Source organism: Ceratotherium simum, chromosome 20, assembly GCF_057802395.1.
Source record: "Ceratotherium simum simum isolate JZ-2026a chromosome 20, ASM5780239v1, whole genome shotgun sequence".
Taxonomy (NCBI): Eukaryota; Metazoa; Chordata; class Mammalia; order Perissodactyla; family Rhinocerotidae; genus Ceratotherium; species Ceratotherium simum.
Genome location: NC_141919.1, coordinates 6,014,290 through 6,038,443, shown reverse-complemented (window position 1 = coordinate 6,038,443; position 24,154 = coordinate 6,014,290). Strand labels below are relative to the sequence as shown.

The 24,154-nt window shown below is 41.1% G+C and overlaps 1 long non-coding RNA gene across 1 annotated transcript in view; it reads right to left on the bottom strand.

Annotated features, from left to right (window-relative positions):
• Positions 1 to 24,154, bottom strand: part of LOC147914335 (uncharacterized) — a 152,195-nt gene that overhangs the window by 73,260 nt on the left and 54,781 nt on the right. The gene's annotated exons all lie outside the window — the stretch shown is intronic.

Here is a 24,154-nt window from a genome sequence, read left to right as displayed (position 1 = left end):
GAGGAGTTATTGCCACAGCATTTTCAAATGGCTAGACAGACTAAGAGCAGATTTATCTCCAACGCTCCCCAGAGTCAGGTGTCTGGCACATTCGGATCAGGTGAACCAGTCCTTAGGGCAGAGAGACGGGAATTGCCCTGTTTACAGGAAGGAGGGGGAGAGTTCCTGCTGCTTCCTCTCCTTGCTACATTGATCATGTTCCTAAATCTGCTTAGCTCCACAAAGTAACCAGTTGATTTCCACTCAACATGTTTATTAAAATATTGAGTAAGAATTGGCAGTGTCGGGTAATGCTGGCCTGGCAGGAGAATCCCCACATGATATTTTGACAGAGGGCCCTCTGAACTGGCATCACAAAGGTTTGCATTCCCAGGGGTACTGAAGCAGAAATAGTTTGATTATTCACTGAGTATTTCCCCAAGCACAATTGCACTTGATAGGCAGATTCATTCCAAGAGGCAAACTTTACTTTGGATCTCTCACTGAAGCTGACAGGAGTGTGTCTGCACATTTTGGTGGAAGACAATCTGCCGGTAGAGTCCTGTCTCTGTTCGGCATAAGGAGTATTGTGCAATAAGACCAAATCTGGGGGAGTTGCTCACTGAGAGCCTTATGTCTTGACGACAAAGACCGAGATCAACAAGGTTTGGGCAGATCAAGATAGCAGCAAATATCTAGAGCATTTATCTTCTCCAAAATAAAGAGAGAGAAGGGAGTGAGGAAGAGAAGGAGAAAGACAATAAAAGAAATAAGCAAGAAAGAAGGCCAACACACTCCTACTAGTCTGAACTAGTGGACATTCCTCAGATTCACTGCTCTATAAATTCACTGAGTAATTGTGCAAATTCCCTGGATAGTTGTCAGATATTCTTCGTCTCCCTTCCCTCCCATCACCCATGGAGAAGCTCATTAAATTAAAAGGGCAGGATTAAATTAACAGTGCAGTATAGAACGCTGCCATTTTATGTAAGAGCTGAGCATAAATATGCATAGTATTTGCTTGTAATTTCATGGAGACCCCAGCGACCATCTGGAGGCACACACGAGAACTGCAACAGCGGTTGCCCTGGGGTGGGATGCAGGGCAACTGGATGTGGGTGCAGGGGAGACAGGATGGAAGGGAGATCTTTCCTTGGGTACTTTTTATACTTTTTGATACTTGAATCATGCGAATGTGCTGCCTATCTAAACAAGGAAATGAAAGAATGGGAATATAAAAATCAAATTATTTAAATGGCAGCCAGCAGACGCCCCATGCTACATCAGATTGGGAAAGAGAGAGGGGGACGGGAGACCCAACCAGCATTCCCTCCTTCCCTCCACTCCACCCCCTGCCTTTCCTTGTCCCTCCCAGTCACCAGCACACCTGGGGTTTGATCCTGCAAGTCACTGGGCACCTCAGAGCTCAGCAGAAAGTGAGATTATCAGAGTTGCCTGGTCCTTGGAGCAATAACAGGAAAGCCCCAAACCGGAAACCTAAAAGCAAAGGAAGTATAAACCCTTCCATCAAGACTAGGAACAGAAGCACTTGGCAGGGAGAAGCGCTCTAGGAGGATCTGTGACATGCAGCACTTAGAGTGTCTGCTCTGTGGTCAGAAACTTAAAGTGATGCTTCTCCTTGAGCCTCGGTTTCCTCCTCTGTGAAGCTGGCATGGTGAAGATCCAAGGACGGGATGCAGAGACAGCACCCAGCACAGGGCCTGGAGGAGGGATGGAGTTTGGGGTATCAGCAGTCACTATTCTACTAAACCACACACAGTTCTGAGCAGCAACAAAGCGTGGAGGAAAAGAATAATAGGCACAAGAGCAAGAGTTCAACAAACTCTGTAGGTGATCATTGGACAATTTGAGATGATAAGCTTCTGCTCTTCAGAGGCAACATGATGGAGAGGGAAAAACCTGGCTTTGAAACCAGAAAGAGAGGCTTTACCCCCAACTCCTTCTACTTACTACACATGTGACTTCAGACAAACTGATTAATCTCTCTGCTCCCCAGTTTCTTCATCTGCTAAACGGGATGATCCCAGGATCTACCTGATGAAGACTGTATTTGTGTGACACAGTGCCAGCACAGAGTTGGCACGCAGAAAAGGGAACTGCTAATTGAAGTGGGAACCTAGGGGTGATGGTGACAGAGCAGAATCCAAATGAATGACCTTCTTCCACCTAATATTTTGTTAGTGTATCTGTTACTAATTTTGCATTTAATTCTTTATCTTAACGTGGAAGCTATGATTTATTGTTGTTGTTTGTACTTTCTATTGTTTGTTTGTTTGTTTCAGGCATAATATTTGCAATAATGCTGGAAAGAATGCTACAGGGCCAATGTTGAAGGCATCTTACTCACTTTGCCATGATGAAAATAGGGTTAACCATCAGCGTTATTACTCCAAATCCTCAAGGCCCTTGAGACACCCCTTACAGAGGACTTAGGATATTTAACACATGGAGCAGATCATTTTTTAACTCCCCCTTCTCCACAGGACAAAAGTATTTTCAGTTATATTCTTGTTGTATATGTAATAATCCTTATTACTTTATGTATTCATTCTTTAGTTGTAAAACAAGTAACAATTTAAAAAGAAGAAATTTTAAGGATGTTAACCAAATTTAGTAAAATATTCCATTTATGAACTAAGATTTGCACTTACCAAACAAAATGTTATACTTTGCAGTTACTGTTTTAAATTTTAAAAACAAAATCTCCAAGTGGTCACGTAGGGTGACAGAATTAAAATAACTCTGGTTCGGAGTCTTCGTCTTCATAGGTACTGGGCAGTCGTTTATTTCAAATCTGCTATAAACACAGAGTATGTAGAATCACAGGGATTGGAGACACACTCTGCCCAAAGCAAGCTGGAACAGTTCCAGACCACCACACACTTACTCTCAAAACAAACATGGAGTGAATCCATGTACATCGGAGGTCAACTGTATAACAGGGAGTTCTCCAAGTTAACCTCCATGTAGAATACAGACTTTATTAGGGAATAAGAAATAAAACTATGGTAATTTGAGGCTCACATATATATTATTAAATCTCAACAGTAATTTCAATAATTAGAATATAGCCAACAAAACAATTTTTTCACTTAGGAGTATTTTATCAATAACATGGTTTAGAATTGCCCACACATGGTGGTTTTATTGTTTTTAATTTCTCTACAGACATTGCCACCACCCAGGGCAGACCACTCCTACCCACATACCCCCTGCATGTGGGTCCCTCACTCATTCATGAATCCAGCTGCCCTGGTTCCCAACTCCCAACTTAGCACATTTAAAGTAGAAATTCATGTTAATCAAAAAAGCAACTGTTGGAGGAAGGTCCAAGATACCAAGATCCTGAACTCACCTCCTCCCATGAATACACTGAATCTACACCTACATAGAGAGCAATTCCTTCTGAAGAAGAACTGAGGGCTAAATGAACAGCTGCTACACAACAAACGATAGAGGGACCACACAGACACAGGTAGGAGAGATAGAGTCACAGTATCAACAGTAACCCCACCCCCAATGCAGTACGTATGGAGGGATATCACTGAGGGGCCCATGCAGTCTCACCTACACTGGGACACAGTGAATAAACAGTGGTTTAAATGATACCTAGACTATAGGTGAAGGAAATCCATTTACTAACCCTGGAGTGACTGCCAAATGGGTGGGGAACTGCTGGAATTCTCTCCAGTGTCAGAGGCCCAGGCAGACACCATTTTTTGGTCTCCCTCCACCTTGATAATGCATGTGAGAGCACGGTCCAGGCCCTCTAGCCAGCCTGCCAAAGCTGCCCCAGTGCACCATGGGCGCCCTGGCCTGCACCAACTCCAGCTATCTCCCCAAGGAGGCCCTGGCACAGCACATCCTGGGCCCCCTGCCTGTGCCCACCCCAGCTCCAGCCATCCTACCAGGGCAGCTCTAGAGTGGAACACCCCAGGACCCCCCCAAGCATGTTCCCAATCCAGCTTTCCTGCCAAGGGAGCCCCAGAACAGCATGCCCTGGGACAACTCCCAACTGTAACCACTCCAGCTCCAGCTGTCCCACCAAGCAGGCCCTGATGCGGCATGCCCTGGGAGCCCCCTGGCCCGAAGCCACTCCAGCTCCATCCAGACTGCCAAAATCATCTGACATGTGCAGTCTACACAGTGGGTGCTCCTACACAAGGCCATTCCTTCAAGACCAGGAGAGGTAGCTTTTAGCCTGATTCATAGAAAGAAACACAGAAAGTCAAACAAAATGAAGAGAAAAGAATATGTTCCAAATGAAAAAACAAGATAAAACCCCAGAAAACAATTCTAATGAAATGGAGATAGGTAGTTTACCTAATAAAGAGTTCAAAGTACTGATCATAAAGATGCTCCCCAAACTTAAGAGAAGAATGGAGGAACAAAGTGAAAACTTCAACAAAGAGCTAGAAAATATCAGAAAGAACAAACCAGAGCTGAAGAATACAATTACTGAAAAAAAAAAAATACACTAGAGGGAATCAATAGCAGATTAGATGATACAGAACAACAAATCAGTGATCTGGAAGACAAAATAGTGGAAATCATTCAAACAGGATACCGAAAGTAAAAAAATAATTTTTAAAAATGAGGACAGTTTGAGGTACCTCTGGGACAACATCAAGCATACTAACACTTACATTATGGGTTCCCAGAAGGGGAAGAGAGAGAGAAAGGGGCAGAAAACTGATTTGAAGAAACAATGGCTGAAATTTTCCCTAACATGGGGAAGAAAATAAACATCCAGGTCCAGGAAGCACAGAGAGTCCCAAACAAGATGAACTGAAAGATATCTGCACCAGAACTTTATAATTAATATGGCAAAAGTTAAAGATAAAGAGAGAATCTTAGAGGCAGCAAGAGAAAAATAACAAATCACATACAAGGGAACCCCCATAAGACTATCACCTGATTTTTCAGCAGAAACTTTGCAGGCCAAAGTGGAGTGGCAGGATATATTTAAAGTGTTAAAAGAAAAAAACCGACCAAGAATTCTCTGCCTGGCAAGGTTATCGTTCAAATGAAAGGAGAGATAAAGTTTCCCAGACAAGCAACAACCAAAGGAGATCATCACCACTAAACCAGCCTTACAAGAAATGTTAAAGGATCTTCATAAAGTGGAAAAGAAAAGGTTATAAATAGAAATAAGAAAATATATGAAAGAAAAAATCTCACTGGAAAAGACACATATATAGAAAAGGCAGTGGATCAGCCATTTAGAAGGCTAGAACGAAGGTCAAAAGACAAAAGTAGTAAAATCAACTATAACTAGAATAAATAGTTAAGGGATACACAAAATAAAAACATGTAAAATATGACATCAAAATCATAAAATGTGGCAGGGGAGAGAAAAACGTAGACCTTTTAGAATGCATTTAAGCAACCATCAGCTTAAAAGAGACTGCTATATATAAAAGTCAACATATATATGAATCTCATGTTAATCACAAACCAAAAACCCACAATAGATACACAAAAAATAGAGAGGAACCCAAACATAACAATAATGAAAACCATCAAACCTCAAGGGAAGAAACCAAGAGAAGAAGAAAGGAAAAGAGAAGAACTACAGAAATAACCAGAAAACAACTAACAAATTGTCAATAAGTAAATACTTATCAGTAATTACTTTAAATGTAAATAGATTAAATGCTCCAATCAAAAGACATAGGGTGGCTGAATGGATAAAAACAAGACCCATATATATGCTGCCTCACTTCAGATCCAAAGACACACACAGACTGAAAGTGAAGGGATGCAAAAAGATATTCCATGCAAATGGAAATGAAAATAAAGCTGGGGTAGCTATACTCATATCAGACAAAATAGACTTTAAAACAAAGACTCCAAGAAAACATAAAGAAGGGCATTACATAATGATAAAGGGGTCAATCCAAGGAGAAGATATAGCATTCATAAATATTTATGCACCCAACATAGGAGCACATAAATATATAAAACAAATATTAAAAGATATAAGGGGAGAAATAGAGAGGAATACAATAATAGTAGGAGAATACCATGCTTACATCAAATGGATAGATCATCCAGACAGAAAATCAATAAGGAAACATTGGCCTTAAATGACACACTAGACCAGATGGGCTTAATAGATATATATAGAACATTTCATCCAAAAACTGCAGAATACACATTCTTTTCAAGTGCACGTGGAATATTCTCCAGGACAGGTCACATGTTAGGCCACAAAACAAGTCTCAATAAATTCAAGAATAGTGAAATCATATCAAGCATCTTTTTTAGCCACAATGATATGAAAGTAGAAATTAATTACAAGAAAAAAGCTAGGAAAAAACAAAAACACATGGAGACTAAACAACATGCTACTTAACAACCAATGGATCAACAAAGAAATCAAAGAAGAAATAAAAAAATACGAGACAAATGAAAATGGAAACACAACTGCCCAAAATCTATGAGATGCAGCAAAAGCAGTTCTAAGAGGGTAGTTCATAGTAATATAGGCCTACCTCAAGAAACAAGAAAAATCTCAAATAAACAATCTAACCTTACACCTAAAGGAACTAGGAAAAGAAAAACAAACAAAACCCAAAGTTAGCAGAAGGAAGGAAATAAGAAAGATCAGAGTGGAAACAAATAAAATAGAGAGTAAAAAAAAATAGAAAAGATTAATGAAACTAAAAACTAGTTCTTCAAAAAGATAAACAAAATTGATAAATCTTTAGCCAGACTTATCAAGAAAAAAAAAGAGAGGGTCCAAATAAATAAAATCAGGAATGAAAGAGGAAAAGTTACAACTGACAGCATAGAAATACAAAGGATCATAAGAGATTACTAGAATTATATACCAACAAATTGTAAAACCTAGAAGAAATAGATAAATTCCTAAAAACACAACCTTCCAAGACTGAATTATGAAGAAATAGAAAATCTGAGTAGACCAAATACAAGTAACGAAATTGAATCAATGATTTAAAACTCCAAACACACAAAAATCTAGGACCAGATGGCTTAGGCAAATTCTACCAAACTTTCAAAGAGTTAATAGCTATCCTTCTCATACTATTCCCCAAAATTGAAGATGAAGGATTGCTCCCAAACTCATACTATGGGGCCACTATTACCCTCATACCAAAACCAGAAAAAAGACAGCACACATACACAAAAATTACAGGCCAATATTCCTGATGAAAATAGATGCAAAAATCCTTAACAAAATATTAGCAAAGCAAATCCAACAATACATTAAAAGGATCATACACCATGATCAAGTGGGATTTATTCCAGGGATGCAAGGATGGTTCAATATCCACAAATCAGTCAATGTGATACATCACGTTAACGAAACAAAGGATAAGAAACATGTGATCATCTCAATAGATGCAGAAAAAAGCCTTTGACAAAATTCAACATCATATATGATAAAATCTCTCAACAAAGTGGGTATAGAAGGAATGCACCTCAACATAATAAAGGCCATATACGACAAACCCACAGCTAACTTAAACTTAATGGTGAAAAGCTGAAAGCACTTCCTCTAAGATCAGGAACAAGAGGAGGATGCCCACTGTTGCCACTCTTATTCAAAATAGATTGGATGTCCTAACTACAGCAATTAGGCAAGAAAAAGAAATAAAAGTCATCCAAATTGGAAAGTAAATAACAAAACTGTCACTATTTGCAGATGACATGATACTACAAATAGAAAACCCTAAAGATCCCACCAAAAAACATATTAGAACTAATAACTGAATTCAGTAAAGTTGCAGGATACAAAATTAATGTACAGAAATTGGTTGCATTTTTATATACTGATAACAAGCTATCAGAAAGAGAAATTAAGAAAACAATCCCATTACAATTGCATCAAAAAGAATAAAATACCTAGAAATAAATTTAACCAAGGAGTTGAAAGACCTGTACTCTGAAAACTATGAGACATTAATGAAAGAAATTAAAGATGACACAAATAAATGGAAAAATATACTGTGCTCATGGAGTGGAAAAATTAACACTGTTAAACTGTCCATACTACTCAATGCAAACTACAGATTCAATGCAATCCCCACCAAAATATCAACAGCATTTTTCACAGAACTAGAACAAAGACTCCTAAAATTATCTGAAACCATAAAAGACCTGAAATAGCCAAAGCAATGGTGGGAGTAGCATGCTCTCTGATTTCAAACTTTATACTCCAAAGCTATAGTAATCAAAACAGCATGGTACTGGCACAAAAAACAGACAGATAGATCAATGGAATAGGATAGAGAGCCCAGAAATAAACCCATGCATATATGGTCAATTAACGTGTGACAAAAGAGGCAAGAATATACAATGGGGAAAAGACAGTCTCTTCAATAAATGGTGTTAGGAAAACTGGACAGCTACATGCAAAAGAATAAAACAGGACAACTATGGACAACTATCTTACACCATATACAAAAATAAATTCAAAATGGATTAAAGGCTTGAATGTAAGACCTGAAACCATAAAAGTTCTATAAGAAAACATAGGCAGTCAGCTCTTTGACATGAGTCCTAGCAATATTTTTTTGGACTAGTCTCCTCAGGTTACAGCAACAAAAGCAAAAACAAACGAATTGGACTACATGAACCTGAAAAGTTTTTGCACAGCAAAGGAAACCATCAACAAAATGAAAAGACAACATATTTATCAATCAAGAGGAGATATTTGCAAATGATATATCCAATAAGGGGTTAATATCCAAAATATTGGATATTGGCCTAGTCCTTAAGTTCAGCATGCTCTGCTTCAGTGGCCGGGGTTCACGAGTTTGGATCCTGGGTGCGGACCTATGCCACTTGTCAGCCATGTTGTGGTGATAACCCACATATAAAATAGAGGAAGACTGGCACAGATGTAATCTCAGGGCTGATCTTCCTCAGCCAAAAAAAAAAAAAAAAAAAAGGGCAGAAGACCTGAATAGACATTTTTCCAAGGAAAACACAGATGACCAACAGGCACATGAAAAGATGCTCAACATTACTAATCATCAGTGAAATGCAAATCAAAACCACAATGAGAAATCACGTCATACCTATCAGAATGGCTACTACCAAAAACACAAAAAATAGCAAGTGATGATGAAGATACAGAGAAAGCAGAACACTTGTACACTGTTGGTGGGAATGTAAATTGGTGCAGCCACTAAGGAAAACAGTATGGAAGTTCCTCAAAAAATTAAAAATAGAACTACCACATGATCCAGAAATTCCACTTCTGGGTATTTATCCAAAGAAAATGAAAACATTGATTCAAAGAGATATATGCACCCCAATGTTCATGCAGCATTATTTATAATAACTAAGATATGGAGGCAACCGAAGTATCTATCAATAAATGAATGGACAAAGAAGATGTAGTCTGTGTATGTATGTGTGTATATATATATATGTATATATATACACACACATACACACAATAGAATATTACTCAGCCATAAAAAAAATGGCATCTTGCCATTTGCAACAACATGGATGGACCTAGAGGGTATTATGCTAAGTAAAACAAGTTAGACAGAGAAAGACAAATACCACATGATTTCACTTATATGTGAAATCTAAATAGCAAGTAAACAAGCAAAACAAAACAGAAATAGGCTCATAGATACAGGAAACAAACTGGTGGTTACCACAGGGGGGAGGGGTTGTAGGCCAGGCAAAATTGATAAAGAGCATTAAGAGGTACAAACTTTCAGTTACAAAATAAATAAGACATGGGGTTGTAATGTACAGCATTGGGAATATAGTCAATAATATTGTAATAACTCTGTATGGTGACCGATAGTAACCAGACTTATCATGGTGATCATTTACTATAAATATCAAATCACTATAATGTACACCTGAAACTAATAGAATATTGTATGTCAATTATACTTCAATAAAAAAAAAATCACCTGTTGACAAAGCTATTCCTATAGTCTCTTTTCATATGTCAGACCATTTGGTCTTGGGATTGAGTTATATGTGGTCTATGACATTTTTGTTGAAATTTGAAATAAGAGGGTGTTGCCGGGGAAAAGCAGTTGGTTGGCTGGCAGTGGAGGGCCTCACTCAGGATGGCATTAGGTGGATGAGTTTACCGTGGCTCAAGTTTGTTCCACAGCCTTGCGAGTCTAGAAAACCGGGCTTTTCCATTACTCCCAGAGGAAGTCAGATGCTCAAGGATTGAAACAAATGAACAATAAAGAATGGTCAGTGTCTTCATCGACAGTGGGGAACACGGCTCCCATGACTACAAGGCTAACTCCCTCATCTGCCTCTTCCCTGTGGTGGACCTTTGTCACCCTTTGTATATTTGGGGACTTTGCCCGTCATGAGTGGCATCTCCCAAGCTAGAGTCAGAGAGCATGCTTTCCTGACTCCCTTGAAGCTAAAGGGAAGCCATGTGACCTAGATTTTTCCAATCAGACACACCCACATGAGATTTTGACCTAGCAATGTGTAGAATCTGATTTTTTTGAGGATGGTGCTGAAAGTGCTTTTAAGGCAGCAGTGGTCAATGAGTGGGTATCTTCTTTCCAACATCAATAGTGCACTCTATCATATCTTTGACCATTGGTGGCAGCAGTGGAATCATCCCTGGAGCCATCTCATCATGAGGTCTGCTTCAGGCTGCAGAGCGCCCAAGCATAAACCTCTGGCCCTCCCAGAGAGGATGTGAGCCATCCATGATCTTTGAATAAACTTCATTTCTGCTTAATTTAGCTGGAGTGAGTTTTGTTATTTCCAGTATTCCAGGAAGCCAGATTAGTAATTATAAGGTTGTATACAGAGCATGTAATATAGGTAGACAGTACTAAGAGATATTTTATGTAAGCCAAGATAATAATTGTTTATAAGAGAGCACCGGGGCCGGCCCGGTGGCGCAAGCGATTAAGTGTGCACGCTCCGCTGCGGCGGCCCGGGATTCGCTGGTTTGGATCCCGGGCGCGCACTGATGCACTGCTTGTCGAGCCATGCTGTGGCGGCGACCCATATAAAGTAGAGGAAGATGGGCACGGATGTTAGCTCAGGGCCAATCTTCCTCAGAAAAAAAAGAGGAAGATTGGCATCAGATGTTAGCTCAGGGCTGATCTTCCTCACAAAAAAAAAAAAAAGAGAGAGAGCACTTTTCCGTGATTTCGCTCTGTCCTCCAAATAGGTGTCCTACCCTGGATAGTGATGTGCGTGCGTTGGCAGAGTTTGCTCCTCTGAAATCCACTTTTTGTGCTGTAATATCCATGTTCTTTCTTGTACTATCTTATTATCACTGGTTAAATTACAAGCCAAGGAGCTGTTCCCGTGGGCTGACACCTCCTATTTAACTTTATTTAAAGCAGTCTAATTGATTTCTATTTAATTCAGCAGCCTTATTTCTAGACTCCCATGGGCCAATTCTTCTCATTTAATTTTATTAGTCTAATTTATTTAATTAATCCACCTTTTTGCTGGATTGTTGGTGGACATCTCACTGGTACTCTCATATACCACCTATGGTTGAGATAAGTTTTTAAGTTTTTTTTCCCCCCAAGATTTCTAAAGATAAGGTGGACTCATTGCAGTGTGAACTATGGACCCCAATCAAAGCAATCAAGTTTCCCCATAATCACTCTCTATCAAATTTCACTACAAGCTGTTCAATATTACAGGAAATTCATCTATCTGAACAGTGTAAAGGCTACCACTTTGTTTCAAAATGGCAGACCAAATCACAAATCAAATGTAAGGCTCTACTACATTGGGTAAAAATTACTCATCCACTTTATAAGTTGATGTGACATTTACCTAGACATTAGCTAATAAGAGGTTCTGCTGAGAAAAAGAGCTCAAAACTGGTCAATCAGCTCGTATAATTCTTGGGTGTTTTCAGGCAGCCCTGGCAAAGGCAGAAGGATGAACAAGTTGCCCCCTGAATTAGACGGATTCCAAAATTCTAGAATTCTATAAGATCAGACTCTTATGAGACCTCTAGAAATCTGGATGTACTCAAATTATTTTGCTGTCTTATGAAAAATTATTGCCAAGCAAGGTAATTGTTGGCAGTGTAGAATACTAATTTTCTAATACAGCTTTCCTGCCCATATCAAAATTTTGTTTCTTGTATTGTCTTTGTCCTATTTTAGCTTCACAACGTGAACTAAAGTTTACCTAGAAAGATGCTTTAGATAAGTTCACTGTATTCAGTTGATCTCTCAGCTGTCAACAGTTTTCCCTGGGTTTTCAAGCATCTTGCTTTACCTTTGACAAGAAAATGTTCACTAAGCCATTTCAATCATACACCAGGAGTAAGCCACAAGTTTTAAAGGGACTATTCGATACTTGGTGAGGATGTGGCTTCCTTTAAAAAAGAGAAAAATAATATACTTAGGCTAGAAAAGAGTCTTCTAGTCACTCTTAAGAAGGAAATTTTGAATGAAAATTAAGTGTTCACTCAATTTTGACACAGAACGTTAAAAAATGAAGTTTTCTGACCATTTTTTCCTATCCTAGATTTCAAGAGAGATTGACTTAAAATTTCAAACTCTTAAAATTGTAAACTAGTGTACCCAGGAACTTAGTAGAAGACTGTGATGTCCATCAGTTGGTATCATCCTAGAAGCATGTTGTAGCCAAAATGTCTCCATGGCCATTTTCTGGTCCAGTGTTATCCAAACTTCAGTTATTCACCTATGACTTCAGGATTTCTGTCATATTGTGCACTATCTTTGCATTAGTATTTACTTTTTCTTTTACAGTATCTTTCTTTAAAACAACTCACTTTTTATACTTATGTAAACTTGACTTTGCCATAGGCATTATATTCACTAAGTCAAGGATTTGATGGGTATGATAAAGACTAGTTAGATGCTCACCAATTTAATTTCCTCTTCTTGGTGACACAGGGAGACTACCCTTCCCAACCTCGCTGCGTCAGGTTGGCCCCCTGTGACTGGATTCTGGCCAATGCAATCTGGAAAGAAGTGATACACCTACAACTCTGTTCCCTAAAACATCCTGCGTGTTCTTCCCTGTTCTCATTCCACCATCTGTGTAACGAGAAGCAATGGCCTCTGAAATGGCAGCACTCAGTTCCCTGACTGCTCTGAGCAGTGTTGGCCAGAAGAGCATCCAGCTCTGTATCAGACTTTACAAGAGCAGCAAAAAACTTTTATTGTGTTAAGCTGCTGAGATTTTTTTGTTATATCTGGGGTCCCCAAGATCACCCTCAAATTCAGTGATTTACTAGAAGGACTCTCAGAACTTGGAAAGCTGTTACTCACAATTATAGTTTATTACAGTGAAAGGATAGTGATTAAAATCAACAAAGGAAAAGGCATACAGGCCAGGGTCCAGAGGCACTAGGCACGAGCATCCAGTTGTCCTCGCCCAGTTGAGTCCTGTGGACAGACCTTAATTCTCCCAGCAATGATGTGTGACAACATGGATGAAGTATTGCCAACCAGGGAGTTCACTCGAGTCTTGATGCACAGGGCTTTTATTGGGGGGTCAATAACATATGCATGGCTGATCACCCATGTGGCTGACCTTAGTTCCATTCCCCTTGAGAGCTCAAGCTGATACTGTGTGGCCCAAAACCCCCACCATAAATCACACTGTTAACGTAGACTATCTGAAGTGGCTCAAGGCCTCAGGTAAACAAAGAAACTCTTAAAAGGCAGAATGTTCCAGGGGCCTGCCCCGTGGCTTATCAGTTAAGTGTGTGTGCTCTGCTACTGGCGGCCCGGGTTCGGATCCTGGGCGCGCACTGACGCACCACTTCTCCGGCCAGGCTGAGGCCGCATGCCACATACAGCAACTTGAAGGATGTGCGACTATGACGTACAACTATCTACTGGGACTTTGAGGAGAAAAAGGGAAAAAAAAAAAGGAGGAGGATGGGCAATAGATGTGAGCTCAGAGCCGGTCTTTCTCAGCAAAAAGAGGAGGATTAGCACAGATGTTAGCTCAAGGCTGATCTTCCTCACAAAAAAAAAAAAAAAAAAAAAAGGCAGGCTATTCCAAGGGTTTAGAATTACTCCCAGGAGCCAGGCAAGTGCTAAACCTTTCTTTGGAATGTGCCAGATTTGAACCACCCAGACCTGCCGAGTTAATCCTTTACTGCATAGTAACCTATTTGTTACACAGCATGGCCTAACTTACCCTGACTAATATAATGTATAAATTACAGGTTTGTCTAATACACATGAAAATACCCAAATGATAACAGAAATGTTTATTCATATACTTTCTAAAATTACCTTGTATACTACCAATAGTACACATACCATACTTTGGGAAACACTGATCTGGCCCAACCTCTTGCTTTAAAATGTGTGAAAGGTAATGAGCCCCACTCTGCTGCAGAGCTTTCTCCAGAGAGAGGGACACTGGCTTGGAAGGGAGCATTGCTGGAGAGAGTGGAGTCTGAGGTAGCAAGTGAATAGATAAGTTCTTCAGCATCCTTCTCCAGGAAGGATGTCCAAGGACTATGATAGGACATTTCTAGGAGCTATCAACCTCTGGCTCCCACCAATCTCTGGTCTCTGGATCGTTTAGATAAACTTGGTGCACCTAGCCCGGAAAGAAAATTTATTATAATAGTAGTGATGTAACACATTTTATGTGTCCACTTCACTGGACATGGAGTGCCCAGGTATTTGGTTAAACATTATTCCGGTGTGTCTGTGAGGGTGTTTCTGGATTAGATTAACATTTGAATCAGTAGGCTAAGTAAAGCAGATTGCCCTTCCCAAGGTGGGTGGGCATCATCCAATCTGATGTGTTGAGAGCCTGACTAGAATACAAGGCTGAGTAAGAAAGAATTCTTTCTCTTTGTCTGACTGTCTTTGAGCTGAGACATCTGTCCTCTCCTGCCTTCAGACTCGTACTCTGACTCTAACTTACACCATCAGCTCTCCTGGTTCTCAGGCCTTTGGACTCAGGCTAGAACTATACCATCAGGTCTCCTGGGTCTCTAGCTTGCTGATAGATCTTGGACTTCTCAGCTTCCACAATCATGTGAGCCAATTCCTTAGAGTAGATATAGAGATAAATAGATGTAGATGATATAAATATACACAGATACAGATATAGATATAGATGTAGATATAGATATAGATACAGATCCTATTGGTTCTGTTTCTCTGGAGAACCCAAACTAATAAAAAAGTGTCAGAAAACCAAGTCCTGACTAGGCCTCAATACTCAATCTCTCTCTCTCTTTCTCTCCATTTATCTCTCTCTTCCTCTCTGTTTCTGGAATCTACTTCATTAAAGTCTCTTCTCTGACGATCAGCTTCTTGGTTTCTGTTCCTTTACAGCATGCCAGGGTGAGGAGAATGCAAGTGCAGGGGCCTGAGGCCATGACTCTGGCCTTACTCAAGTGACCTTGCAAACACAGGGTCCTTAACCACCTGATGCACTCTGTTTCTGCATCTTATAATGAAAATCTAAGAGAGAAAAATAAGATTGGTCCAGCTTGGCCCAACCAGCTGTGACTACAGGGTGGCAGGGAAGGAGGCCAAATGACATGAGCAAAAGAGACGGAGCTCCTGGGCCGGTGGGGGGGCAGGGGAGATGTGCAGAAATGTATCTACTGCAATACAAAACCATGAAATAATAGAACAAAGGCTGAAAACCCTTCATCCAAGTAAACTACAGATGTTCCCGGATCAGAATCTGGCCCTCCGCTTGAAAATTTCATTTTATCTGAACTAACCTTTGTTTCAAAGGGTCAATTCAATTACCAGTGGCTCTCTGCCATGCCCATCAATCCTCAGAGGAGAGATCTGAAGGGGAGAGTGCTGAAAAGAGAAGCAGGGTCTCAGTTTCAGGGGAGATCCAAATGGCTGCTCTGCATGGATCATGGTTTCGAATTAACAGTTCAATGGGCCCTGGATGAGTTGAGTCCCTGATGAGCACAGGGAGATCCCTGCTCTTCCCCCTTCTCTGTATTTGGGAGTCTGCGAAGGACTATTATGATTCTGCTACCAATTTGTCCTTAAAGCCATTTTCATTTTTTAAATGCCAAATGTGTATAAATTTGGCCAGTGACCAAGCATAAGGCTTTTTTGTTTTTTTAACTCTAGCTTGCTCCATTTCAGAGTCCTCTAAGAAAGAGGACAAATGTATGCAAACTCTCTCCTGGGAGCCAGTATGATACATGTCCACAATTCCTTATCCAAAATTAAAGAAATCTCAAAGCTCTGAAAATCAAAAATAGGTATAAAATCATTTGGCAACTAAAAAATGAGGCTATTTGTACTTTTTATTTATCCTACTTAGTTTCAGTGTTGATATGTTTCAATGCTAAAATATTAATGGGTTTGATTACAGGGTGCTGCTCCAGACCCCACTGGGAGTATTAAGTAATATATGGGATATGCATCATATCCCCATTCTGTATCCTGCTGAATTTCAAAACACATCTGGCTCCAAACCTTTTAGATACAGAATCATGGACTTGTTCAACAGAAAAGGCAAGACTTTGGGCTCAGACACACAGACCTGGATTTGAATCCCCTCCCTAGTTGTGTAGCAAGTGACTTAACTTCCAGGAACATCAGCTTCCTCCTCTGTAGAGTGGAGGTAACAATAGCAGTTACCTCCTGGGGGGTAGTCGGGATGCAATGAGACAAGTTACACAAGGAATTTGACATCCTCCCTGGTACTGGTCCCTGCACAACAAAGGGTTCTTTTCCTCCCCTCATATCACCCCCTTCCTTCCTATAGAATCCAGGCACAGTACTAGGAAAATCAAAATGCAGAAAGTACAGAAAAGAAAAAACTCACTCCAATAAAAGGAGGGCTCGATGGCAGAGACTGACACGATAACTTATCAGAAATGCCATCCTGCTAATAAAGAGTAGGGTGCTCAAATGTGGCTCAAATGAAGACCAACAATAACAAAGATCTACTCTCGTATGTATCTCTTTAAGCTTCTCTTGGATTGATCTTTTTTTTATGGCCTATTAAACTGATTCTAGTAATTGGTGCACTTATGTGGGTGGGTGGGTAATTTCTTTTCTCCATTGGTCCCATCGTGCTGGTAAGTGATTGGTTGTAAACAATGCCAGCATTATGGACCACATTGACTTCTAGAATCCCACACTTCATTTTATTATTTGCTCCTCTTTTGAGATGAATTCTTTACTTGAAGACTTCACCACTCTCCAGTCAACTGCAAAGGCATAAAGCATGAGGATATTTTTTCTTAATGTGAAATCTATGCACATGAAAAGCACAGCAACATGTATAAGGGTTGAATGAACTTTGCTTAAACCTTAGAACAAAGTCAGAAAGCAGTTGTATCCACAATTTTGACTTCTATTTTAACAATATTTTTAATAAATTAAAGTTGCAAAAAAGTCTTTATTCTTTTAATCATCTCAGGTACAAAATATGATTGATTGCTAGTTTCTATTTGTAGTTCGAAAATCAAATAAGGCATCCTCTCTAGTCTCCAGTCCCCTTGGCTGAGATCCATTAGCCATGCCTTCCATGGGCACAGAATTGGGAACTGGCAGCACATATGTCATAATTTTGCAAATTCCACTTCATATTTTTCAAGTGTTTCTCTCCATTCATCCATTTATCCATCCATCCATCCAACAAAGAGCCTTTTCTCTGTCAAGCAGTGAACTAACCTTGGGGTGCAAAGATGAATATGACACACCCCCAGTGGGTGAGACAGATGTGTTTATCATTTAAGAGTTCATGATTAACTAAAAGAATGTTCTTGTTATATTAAAATCCTCATCACATCACTGGAGCTCAAACCCTGCCCCTGAAGGAGGGTGAGATCTGGTCCCTGGAGGCCCTTTTGTTACTGAGAGAGCTGACATGGGTGTGGTCTGCAGGCTTGGAAGTGGAGGGTGGGACACAACGAATTCTGCATAATAAAGGGATGGAAAGTATGAAGCTTCCCAGAGAAACTGAAGAAAATGGAGGCTGACACCGGCAAAACTGAGCTCTGAATGGAGGGAAATGCTGAGAACTGGAATAGCTAATGGCTATGCAGGAAACAAGAGTTTAAATGGAGGGACTTATGGTGTCTAGAGTCAGAGTAGATCTCATAGGGGAAGTGGGCTTTGGTCAAAGTTTTGAAGAAGTTCCAGTTACTATTGTTGCATAATAAGGTAACCTAAAAGTTAGTGGCTTAAAACAACAATTATTATATTATTCCTCACAATTTGTGTACATCAGGAATTCAGGAAGAACTTGGCTGGTGGTGGCTTTGGCTCAGGATCAGATGGTGACTGTCATACCGGCTCAATACAAGGTTGACATGAGGGAAGCCATACTGCAGAAAAGAAATAGTATTGTAACTTTGAATGACTTCCGACTAACTAACGCAGCTAGATATGCACCCTCCAGGAGATCTAATTGCTCTGTGGATTTTATGATCCCTGGTTGTGCATGTACCTCCGAGGTGTGATAAAATGATAACTTTGTTCTTTTGAGTTCCTTAGGAATGTGATGACCCCCAAACAGAGAGTCTATGCTGATAGCCATTATCAATGACAACTGAAAGATCTGGTGTGGCAACTCCCAGTCTGTAACACCAAAGGGTCAACATTCCTAACCCCTTTCCCTATAATCCACCGGCCTATATAACTGCTGTAAGATTTTGTGCCCCTTAAGATGGTTATTTTCCGGAGATTACTTGGCCATCTTCCCTCTTGCTAGCCAGGTGTAATAAAAAGTCCTTTCTCTCTTACCACCTTGCCTCTGGACTATTGGCATGTCTTGCAGTGGGCAGGGGAACCCGCTTTGGGCTGCAACAACTGGAGCTGGAACAGTGTAGGTGGCGGGGAGAGGGGCTGGGAGCAGCTGGAAATGGCCCAGCACCCCTCTCTTCCTGTAGTCTTGGGGCTGCTCCATGTGGCCTCTCCACATGGGCTAGTTTGAGCTTCCTCACAACACAGCAGCTACAAGCAGTGGGACTACTTATAAGGTGGCCCCAGGCCCCAGAGCAAGTCTACTGCTCCAGTGCTCAGGACTTAACCAGCGTTGCTTTTCATTATCTAACCTTGAAATGATGCTGCATCACTTTTACTATGTTCTCTTAGTTACAGGGAGTCATAAGCTTGCCCAGATTCACGGGGATGGCAATTAGACCTCACCGCATGAAGAGGGAGTGGCAAGGTTCCAAAGAGAAAGTGGGACGGGAGCTATTGTTGTGGCCACCTTTGGAAAATGCAATCTGTCACAGAGTGATAGAGGTCAGGGGTTGAGAAACCTGGCCCTAACTGAATACCTGAGTGCTAACTGCTCCTGCAACCAGTCAAAAAGTTCTCTCCTAGTCCCACTGAATGAGAAATCAGAGAGAACCAATGAGCCACCCCTTCCCCGTGTGTACCCAGTGCCACTTCAACAGGCTACCTCACCTCCCAGCACCTCTGAATCTTCATGGTCCACCTGCAGGCCAAGTTCTGCTCACCTTCCCCCTCTGCCCTGAGGCTGCAGTTGATGGCCTTCTGCTGACTGTCATAGTTTCCTAGGGCTGCCAAACCAAAACCACAGGTTGAGCGGCTTACAGCAATCGAAATTTATTCTCTCACAATTCTGGAGGCCAGAGTCTGAAATCAAGGCAGGACGATACTCTCCCTGAAATTTCTGGGAAGGAATCCTTCCAGGCCTCTTCCGAGCTTCTGGTGGCTGCTGGCAACCCTCGCCTTCTTAACACGCAGCTACACATTCCAGCCTCTGTCTCCATCATCACGTGGTCCTCTTCCCTCTTCTCACAAGGACACCAGTCACTGAATTGGAGCCCACACTAATCCAGTATGATCTCCTTACCTTGATTGCATCTGCAAAGACCCTATTTCCAAATCAGGTCACATTCACAGGTACGAGGGGTTAGAATTTAAACACATCTTTTGGGGGGACACCATGCAACCCACAACACCTGCCATTGGGCCATTCAAGCTCTATAATCATGTCATGGCTTCAGGACTGTTACTCCTTCCCAGCCTCTGTCTCTTCACCCTTCAAAGCACAGCCACCACCGCCCACTCCCAGGGCACATCTCCGTCATGGGACTCTTAGTCACACACAGTTTTGTAAGAACTTCATCAATCTCCCTGTTCCTGTCTCTCCTCTATCCCAACCCCCTCCTGCAGCAGTAGCATGTGGATTTACACATGTACACATGCACACACTCGATAAAGCCACCTGATTCCTGCCCACAGAGATGGTGGTCAGAGCCACACACAGGCGATTATTGATTTTCTCTTCTCTTGGCTTTTCATTAGTGCCCACAATTGCTTTTGTCCTGATGGCTTCCTTTACCTAGCTTTCTTTAGATGATTTGTTACCAGAAGGATCCCAACTTTTTGTTGGTGCTCATGGAATTCAGCAGAGCTCTCTGAGTCTCTTTTTAGGACTACCAGTCCAGAAGACCCTCCATGAGCCCAGATGTGCTATGCAGATCTCTTCCCAACAGCCTCTTAATCACAACAAAGAGGCAGGAGTCTGTGGCAGAAAGACTAACTTGAATTTTGCAGGTTCAACCCGAGAGAGAGAGAGAGCTACAAATGCAGTTTGTGGGATTCTCCATGTGAATGAACATGAGACTCACTACATTGTGAGAGATGAGTCCTTAAAGGGCCACATTCTGTCCTGGGTGTGGACCAAGCACCACTTATCAAGCCATGCTGAGGCAGGCATCCCACACATAAAGTGAAGGAAGATGGGCACGGATGTTAGCTCACGGCCAATCTTCCTCACACACACAGAAAAAGATAGGCTTGTCAACCATAGCCTTAATTAAATTGCTCAACATTTTCTCTTGGTGCAGAGCAGAGGGTTCTATCTCCCTATGACCACCAGATTGCTCTTCAAGGATGCCGAGAGATTCCTGAGTCTATAGAGCTAGAAGCTGCCTCATAACTCCGCTTCTTCTCCAAAAGTACAGGGGAGGAAAAACTAAAATTATTTAGCACTTATTCAGATGTTTTCGTGTATCAAATCAGCTACTCTTCAAAACATCCTTGTGAGGCGGGAATTTCCTCCCCATTTTAGAGACAAGGAAACTGAGGTTCTGAGAGATGAAGTAACTTGTCCAAGGTCCCATGACTGTGCATAAAAGGCAGAGCCAGGAAATAAAATCCAGAGGTTGACCTGCCTCTAGAGCTCATGCTTTTTAATCCCATCTAAGCCAGCTTCATAATGATTTGTATTTCACAGCACTGGAGTTTTCCAGCACCAGAGGGTACCTTTTCCTTAGAGACTCTGCTAAGCATTTCCTCCTGTGAACTTTTGACATCTCTCTCCCAACGTCAGGAAGAATTAGTATGAAGAAACAATGCTCAGTTTTGAGCTAAAAGGGACATTCACGATCAACAATGGAAATTTAAGATATCTCTCATAAAAACACATGTTCCCGGGCCAGCCCCGTGGCTTAGCGGTTAAGTGCGCACGCTCTGCTACTGGCAGCCTGGGTTCGGATCCTGCACGCACACCGACGCACTGCTTCTCTGGTCATGCTGAGGCCGCATCCTACATACAGCAACTAGAAGGACGTGCAACTACGACATACAACTATCTACTGGGGCTTTGGGGAAAAAAAAAAAGGAGGAGGATCGGCAATAGATGTTAGCTCAGAGCCGGTCTTCCTCAGCAAAAAAAAAGAAGAGGATTAGCATGGATGTTAGCTCAGGGCTGATCTTCCTCACACACACATACAAAAATAAAATAAATAAATAAAAACTGTTAAAAACAAAACAAAACAAAAAACATGTGTTCCCAGAACTGTCTCTAGGCAATGTATCCTTTACAAGAGCGTTCCAGACACGCCATTGTATTCGCGAAGTGTACCACCGCGTGCTGTGATTCTTGAGCCACCTTCTCCAGATTTCCATTTCAAGAAAATAAATCCTAATGTTGCTGGCTCTGTGACATACATATCACATCATGCTGGTTGAGGCCTGCCATATCATTTGGCCTACTAAACACATTACAACTCAAGTTCACTCACTCTGTCAAAATAAGTAATTCCTTTGAAATGAACTGCAATAATTAAAAAAAAAAAATAACAGGGAATCATTTTTTTTTTCATATCTCCTTATCCAACCAGGATATCTATTTTAAACAGGCACTCAAAATGTATTTATTAATACTATATCATTATAAAGGCCAACAAATGTGCTTTCTCTGACTTTATGATCTGAAAATTTCCAAGTTAATAGCCGACACTGGTTGTCTACTTTTCTCGCTGGTAGACAGTGAAACTGACCATAAAGGACGGGCTGGTCAGATTTATTGGGACCATTTCATACTGTCAATTACTCATAAGCACTGCAAATGCTGAAACATGACATGAATGGGAGCGCTACACTAAATTACAGATGGCCGTGTGGAGAAGTGTAATAGATGAGGTCCCATCAGCAGAATGTAGGAGCAACCCTTCAAATAATGAGCACCAAAGGCCCACTCACATCAGGCATATGAACTTGAGAAAAATAAATCAGAGGATCACAATTTACGATCCAAAAGGGTGCATCAACTTTAGGAGGAGACTAATTGCTGAGTTAAGAAGTCAAACCAGTTCAGTATGTTGTACTGTTAGCTGAAAAGAGTACTACAAAATCCCACATAGTACCTATCTAAGCATCCTCAAGAAGTCTTTGTGCTCATCTAAAAGCCCAATATAAATAGAGTATGAATATATGTATAAGGATTGGGTGGATTCCCTAAGGCACAAGACTAAATTATTTCTCTAACCTGAAGTGGAATGAAGGAGGGATGGGGAGGAGGGGGTGGAACAATCAGGAAGGAAATTCTGGGACCTTTTGAACTCTGTATATAAATCCTTAAACAGCAGACAAATGATTTAACACTAATGCAGACAAAGGTTTCCAGAGAATTAAATTTCCCTTCCCACAAATGAGAATGAAAGCTAATTTGCCACGTCATCATCTCACCAAATGCCAGGAAATATGATGCAGGACAAATACACCTCACAGGGTCTGATGTGACTGTATTCAAACCATCCATGCCCCCACGGAATTCTTCAACCCGTTCAGGATCCTTCTGAAACGGACTGATGAAGTCAGTTCTCGGCTAATACACGGGGTCCCCAAGGCCAGTCCCACAACCTGGGCTCACCATGGGGCAGCCTGAAACATTTCAGATCAAAAGCATAGTGGAGAATTACCAAATGTACATTTTTAGGAAGGACCCTCCTTTATTCTGAGATCACACCCTTCCCAATAATTAGCATAGAATTCTACTTTTTAACATAATGACCATCAGTTTGTAGTTGTCAAAGTCCTTTTAGTCTAATGTCTTTAATTTGGCAAAATAAAACGTTAACAACTCTATGTTGAATCCTATTTTCTAAATTCATCAGCCCATAAAATCCAAAAATCTAAAACTCATCACCTTTTGTTCTAAGGCGGCTCAACTTTACAAATCAACGTGTATCCAGGTGAGAATCGAGGGATGCCTGCTCTGCTTATGTTGCTACTTGAATGTGGTTGGAGGAGAGAGCCACACAGCACAACCTAACTAGGGAGGCTGGTCCTGGCTGCTGGGACGATGAATCATGTCAATGAGCGTCTCGCAAGCATTCACACTGAGGCGAAGTTTGATCATCTGGAATGCTGTGGTGGCCTATGCTTTGTTTTCCGCATTGCCTTGGTATCTCAGACAAGTTGAGGATTCTTCCCACACCACAGATGACAGTTTCTTGACCTCCTTAATTTAATTTCTGTTCCACATCAGCTACCCACAGGCGATGAACCTTATTTTCACTTGTATGATGGAAGAACCCTTTCCTTTGATCTTACAGCCAGGCAGGGGAAACCCAGTAACTGGGGAGTGATGATTAGACATGGCACCTCCCAAGGCTTGGTCAACAGAAGAAGCTTTGAAGTGAACCTCACATTCCAGAAGGAGAATTTCTGATGGACTTCTTGCATGACATGGAGCCAAGGTTATGCTAGTAGGGGCCATGAGTCTCTCATGCTCAGATCTACTGCATGGTGAGATAGCTGATTATTTTTAGAAACTTAAGGACGATCAAAGAAAAAAAATGAAAACAAATAGAAAGATGAAGAAAAACAATCTTCAAACCAGGAGCACAACCCACACTAGGGGTCAAGGAGACTTCAAAGGCACAAGAGGAGGCTGGCATTGAGAATGTGCCTGTCTTTACTCAGGCCATTCCTGCCTG